The 6,809-nt window shown below is 42.5% G+C and overlaps 1 non-coding gene across 1 annotated transcript; it reads right to left on the bottom strand.

The window, feature by feature from the left end:
* Positions 1 to 6,405: 6,405 nt before the first annotated feature.
* On the bottom strand, positions 6,406 to 6,543 carry LOC119933948. The gene has a single exon (XR_005452815.1). It is a non-coding gene; the product is annotated as a small nucleolar RNA SNORA7 (small nucleolar RNA).
* Positions 6,544 to 6,809: the final 266 nt, after the last annotated feature.

The raw sequence follows: 6,809 nt of genomic DNA on the forward strand, positions 1-6,809 counted from the left end.
AATAATTGGAAAATAGATGTGCTTCTCATCATTTTTCCAATTTGTATAATTAATAAGTGCGTGGGAAATATTTAAATTAGTTGATTTAAGGACAAATTGTACACCGGGCCTCACTCATAACTTTGAAATATTAGGATGAATTTACTTAAAGGTGGAAGGATATTCTATCATGGAAAAAGGCTTATAAAGACTCAGATTATTTTCAGGGGGTGGTGGGTATTCATTGGAATAAACATTCCAGAAAGGTACTTTGGATGAAGTGAACATCTTACAAAGTGTCCCAACAGTAATTACCAGCAGATCTTGTCTCTAACAAAGCAGAAGAGAGTACAGAAAGCAGATGCCAGTGGAATAGAAAGCCATTCATCTTCTCTGCAAAACGTTGCTTCCAACGTCACTAGATTAATTTGAATTAAAGGAAATATTTTTGTTTCATTCATTCATTCATTCAATCATATTTATTGAGTGCTTACTGTATGCAGAGCACTGTACTAAGCACTTGGAAAGTACAAGTTGGCAACATATAGAGACGGTCCCTACCCAACAACGGGCTGGAACTCTATGGAACAGATTTTGGAGGATCCTATGTCTTCAGAACCCACGCTTGCCTAAACAGCACATTAGCACAGCTTTATTATCCTAGGGTGGAGCTGAAAGTCCAATAAGGAAACAGATTCTGGAAAAGAGGAAAAACCTTTCAATTTGCACACCAGTAGAAACCAGCCAATCTCTGTGAAGATGAGGTTATGACTGTATCTGTAAGAAATATCACTGGCAAAAGCTGAAATTAGGCAAAGCTAAGAGGGTGGAAAGAGCTGAGTGGGGAGGGGCTGAGGACTCTCAACTATAGCTTAAATTCCAGAGGCCCAGCATTCACAGAATGTGTTGGGAACGTAGTCACAGGGTAATGTGGAGAGAAGGCAATAGGATTCCTGATGGATTCACTTCTTTTTTTCCCTTTACTTTCACTCCAGGTCTTTTGTGTATCATTCAGAGAGAATGTACAGGGTGGAAAAGGCGCAGTGTACTTCAGGTGACCAATCTCCTGCTTGCATCTGTCTCAGTCAGGTCTTCAAGGCCTGAAAAGAGAGTAGATGAGATTGAAAAAGGAGCAGTCTGCTTCCTCCGGAAACTCCCTTGATCATTTTTTCTCCCTAAGGTCTTCAAGGCCCGAAAAGAGAATAGATGGGGTGAAGAAAGGAGGAATTGGCTTCCCAGAAAGAGCCTTCCTATGTTCTGTCCCAAGGTCTTGGAGGCCTGAGGAGAAAATATGTGAACTGGCAATGGAGAAACCTGCTTCATGCAGACACATCTCCTGTGCATTAAGCCAACCTAGACTGTGAGCCCACTGTTGGGTAGGGGCCATCTCTATATGTTGCCAACTTGTACTTCCCAATCGCTTAGTACAGTGCTCTGAAGCAGCGTGGCTCAGTGGAAAGAGCGCGGGCTTTGGAATCAGAGGTCATGGTTTCAAATCTCGGCTCTGCCACTTGTCAGCTGTGTGGCTTTGGGCAAGGCACTTAACTTCTCTGGGCCTCAGTTACCTCATCTGGAAAATGGGGATTAAGTTTGTGAGCCCCACGTGGGACAACTTGAATACCTTGTCTCTACCCCAGCGCTTAGAACAGTGCTTTGCACATAGTAAGCGCTTAATAAATGCCATCATTACCATCACTCCCCCCCCACCCCCCACCATATACAATTAGCTGGTAGAGCTGTGGTGGTGAATTTGCAGATGGGGTACTTCTAGAGGCCGGTGGTCTAGATTCTGTTCCCGACTTCCAAGATGACTAGTGGGAGTTGGGCAAGTGGAAGTCTTTATTCCATTTGATTCCCTCTTTGGAAAATAAAAATAAAACTTTCTGGTTATTTTCATGTTAAAATGAACAGCGAGAAAGTAGTTGAAGCACCTTGAGAAGTGAGATGACTGCCACAGAACTTTTAAAAAAACAAAACCTGGCTAAGACACATGTCATGCCAAGTGGAATTCCACTTTTTCACTTTGTAGCACAAGGAGTTAGTTTCCCAACTAACCAGAGCCAGATTAAAGTCCCCTGTCCTGCTTCACCTATAATTTAAAAATCGGCCACTTGAGAATTTTGCTCGTGGTATTCAGATTTAATTTCACCTCTAATCTCAGAAGATCTTTATATCAGATCATCTTTTGCTAAATTTGCTAACTATTTTAAATCAATACAATTTCAAAGCACAGAAATCATAAATGCATTTTGGTCCATAATTGCAGTAATATGACATATATGAAAGTTAAGTAACAAGCTTTGTCAAAATTCTGTCATAAAACTAACACTCAATCTTTCATAGAACATTACTTAATTGTTAATCTCTGCAAAATGGTTAAGGAAATCCTCTCAATTTTCATCCACGGAAAGTATTTCCTTCAGGGGGCAGTTCAAGTACCTTGAGTGGCATGATGATTCTGAGTAATTCAGCAGCTGCCTGCTCTAAACAACCTATGGTTTGGATAAATTAGAACAGTGCTTGGCACATAGTAAGCACTTAACAAACACCATTATTATTATTATTATCATGAATTATGTTACAGATATGCTGAAACAATTTAGAAATCAAGGCAACTGTGCAAAACTGTACTGGTTTTATTTTACCAAATTTTAATCTGTTGAAATTCCCATCCAATACTTCTGATATCCCTGCACTAAGGGGAAAAGAGACTTGCTGATGAAGGAGAATTCATGGAGCCAGGTGAGGGTTACCCTAACTTTCAGGTAACAATAATAATAAGAACTGTGTGTTAATATTAATGTGGGTTAATGTCCTCTGGCTGCCTCTCCCATCTGAACTACAGAGTGGCAGTAATCTATAGAAACTGCTTCATCTCTACAGGGGAAGTCCAAGCATTTTATGAGCTAAAGAGCACCTGAAACGTTGGTTGAAGGTAGACTGAATGGTTTATAATAATAATAAAAATGGTATTTGTTCAGCACTTACTATGTGCTGTGTATTGTTCTAAGCCCCTGTCCCACATCGGGCTCACAGTCTCATCCCCAATTTACAGATGTGGGAACTGAGGCATGGAGAAGTGAAGTGACTTGCCCAAGGTCACACAGCGAAGTGGCAGAGCTGGGATTAGAACCCACATCCTTCTGACTCTGAGGCCCGTGTTCTACCCACTAGGCTATCAGGACTGTGCCAATGATGGGACAAGTGAGAGGTGGCACTGTGATGGGTTAGGAGCGGTTAGAGAAGTAGTTTGGTCTAGAAAAAAAGGCTCTGACATTCTAATCCTGACTCTGCAAATTACCCGCTGTGTGACCTTGAGCAGGTCACTTAAATTCTCAGTTTCATCTTCTGTAAATGGGGGATTCAGTGCCTATTCTCCCTCCTACTTGGACTGGGTGTCTCATGTGGAACAGGGACTTTGTTCAAGCTGATTGGCTTTAACTACTTCAGGATTTAGAGCCATGCTTGACTCATAGAATGTACTTAACAGTGATGATAGAATAATAATAGTAGTAATATCCCAGGAGAGTTTATGTAACTCCCAGGCAGCACAGCTAGTCCAGAAGGTATGGTCAGATTATTCATAGAGAATTTCAGTATAAGAATTGGTAATAGCATCAAAAGGAAGATGAAATTATTGGACCATGTATGATTAGACAGCTAAATAATAATGTTCTACTCCTACTTAGGATGGCAAGCACAGGTCAAAATTAACAACCTCATATTCCATGTCTTGATTAAGGCATTTTGGATGCACCAAAGCCTGAATGATATCACTCATATAAACATAAATTCTAGAGCAGGACAAAAGCAGTGGTTCAGGAAGCCTCAGAGGGAAAGTGATGGCATGGACAAGAGAGTATGACTTGTGACAGGCAAGTTCTGTCAACTCTACTCTTAGGTAAGTGGCCAAAGGCCCAGGAGTTTCTAGAGCCGGGAACTATTCACTCCTCAGTAACACTCCCAAAGTGAACTATACTATCTATCAGTCTCTACTTTCAATCACTTACTCGGCGACATCAGGTCAACGCCAATTTCAGAAAAGGATATGGGTGTGGAGGAAGAGCTAGTTATGGAGAAGGCTCTGTAGGACATGGAAAACCTCAGGCTCCATTTTAGGGTCCAGAGGGAAGGGGCTGAGTAGCAAAGGCTTCATCGGTGGCTCCTGGTGAGTGGATATGAGAAACTGGGTTTCGTCAAGAATGCTGTTAGCAGCTGGGTAAAGGCCCAGGAAGACATGTGGATAAGGTGGTCACAGATAAGCTACTTATCAAGAAGAATAGTAGCTTTTGGGGGGAGACCACCCCTGAGATAAGGGAAAAATATGGACAACACACTGTACTAAGCACTTGGAAAGTACAATTCGGCCACAAATAGAGACTATTCCTACCCAATAATGGCTCACAGTCTGGAAGGGGGAGAGAGTCAACGGAACAAAACAGGTAGACGAGCATCAGTAGCATCAAAACAGATAAATAGAATTATAGATACATACGCACTTCTAGACTGTGAGCCCGCTGTTGGGTAGGGACTGTCTCTATATGTTGCCAATTTGTACTTCCCAAGCGCTTAGTACAGTGCTCTGCACATAGTAAGCGCTCAATAAATACGATTGATGATGATGATGAAAAATATATTCCAGAGTAGGGAATTTACCAAGCCAAAAGTGGCTTAAGATCTGCTGTCCAAGTACTGTTTCAATTTAGCTACTTATATATGAAAATACAGGTCTAGGTGTAATCTGAGTCAAACTCCCACATCATGGAGCTATCAGTTTTAGGGTGGAAGATGAAGGTGAGAGTCCCTATTTTCCTGAACCCTACTAAAGAGTTTTAATGAGCAGGATGAGCTACCCAAACCCCTATTTTTTATGGTATTTGTTAAGTGCTTATTATGTGCCAGGCATTACACTAAATCCTGGGGTGGATACAAGCTAATCAGGTTAGACACAGTCCCTGTCCCACATGGGACTCACCAGCTACAGGAGCATTCTCAGAGTACACAAACATGGACCCTCCCAGAAGATCCCTGCCTTGGCCATAAAAGAATAACAGTACTAGAATCCTGAAGGTACTCTGGGCCACTAGATATCAAAAGTGCCAGGAGTAGAAGGCTACTGAGAGCTCACCTCCTCCAGGAGGCCTTCCCAGACTGAGCCCCTTCCTTCCTCTCCTCGTCCCCCTCTCCATCACCCTCATCTTACTTCCTTCCCTTCCCCACAGCACCTGCATATATGTACATGTGTTTGTACATATTTATTACTCTATTTATTTATTTATTTATTTATTTATTTATTTTACTTGTACATATCTATTCTATTTTGTTTTATTAGTATGTTTGGTTTTGTTCTCTGTCTCCCCCTTTTAGACTGTGAGCCCACTGTTGGGTAGGGACTGTCTCTGTATGTTGCCAACTTGTACTTCCCAAGAGCTTAGTACAGTGCTCTGCACACAGTAAGCACTCAATAAATACAATTGATTGATTAGAAGGCAGCATGTCATAGTGGATAGAGCATGGGCCTCGGAGTCAGAAGGTTGTGGGTTCTAGAGAAGCAGCGTGGCTCAGTGGAAAGAGTACGGGCTTTGGAGTCAGAAGTCAGGGGTTCAAATCCTGGCCCCGCCAATCATCAGCTATGTGACTTTGGTCAAGTCACTTCACTTCTCTGGGCCTCAGTTATCTCATCTGTAAAATGGGGATGAAGGCTGAGCTCCCCCCATGGGACAACCTGACCACCTTGTAACTTCCCCAGCACTTAGAACAGTGCTTTGCACATAGTAAGCCCTTAATAAATGCCATTATTATTATTATTCTAATTCCGGCTCCGCCGCTTGTCTGCTCCGTGACCTTGGGCAAGTGACTTCACTTCTCTGGGCCTCAGTTACCTCATCTGTATTGTACACTTGAGAAAGTACAATAGAACAGAGTTGGTAGACATATTCTCTGCCCACAGTGAACTCACACTCTAGAGGGGTGACAGACATTATTATCAATGAATAAATTATGGATGTATACATATGTACTATGGGCCCAAGGGTGGGGTGAATACAAAGTGCCCAAAGGGTATGAATCTAAGTGCATAGGTGCCACAGAAGGGCGAGGGCATCAGGGAAAAAGGACTTAATCAGGGAAGGCCTCAATTCTGTAGACTTATGAGTGAGATGCTTGATAGACTTTATCCCCTGGTGCCAAGAATTGGGGTCTTGTCTTATGCTGTCGAGTCATTTTTGACCCATAGTGACTCTGTAGGTACATCTCTCTCAGAACTCCTTACCTCCAACTGCAATCGTTCTGGTAGTGTATCCATAAAGGGTTTTTTTTGGTAAAATTACAGAAGTGGTTTACAGCTGCCTTCTTCCATGCAGTAAACTTGAGTCTCTGCCCTTGGCTCTCTCCCATGCTGCTGCTACCCGGCACAGGTGAGTTTTGACTTGTACCAGATTGCCTTCCACTTGCTAGCCCCTGCCCAGGCTAGGAATGGAATGGGTATGCCTCTGCTTGACTCTCCCTCCCATAGCAGAGACTGGTAGAGTACTGGCAACTCTCCAGGTGCAATCCTGAGAGGGTAATGGTAGGGTGGACACAGTTTAATCAGATCTAACATAGCCCTTGCCCCCTATAGCAATACAATATGCAATCAATCGGTCATGGGCATTTATTTAGCACTTACTATGTGCAGAGCATTGTACTAAGCACTTGCGAGGATACAATAGAGTCAGCAGGCATATTCCCTGCCCATAATGAGCTTATAGCCTAGAGAAACAATTCTCAAGCAGTTCCATTGTATCACCTTTTAATCTATACTGAATATGAAAAAGCAGGGAAGTCTGCCA

Source organism: Tachyglossus aculeatus, chromosome 10 (assembly GCF_015852505.1).
Source record: "Tachyglossus aculeatus isolate mTacAcu1 chromosome 10, mTacAcu1.pri, whole genome shotgun sequence".
NCBI lineage: Eukaryota > Metazoa > Chordata > Mammalia > Monotremata > Tachyglossidae > Tachyglossus > Tachyglossus aculeatus.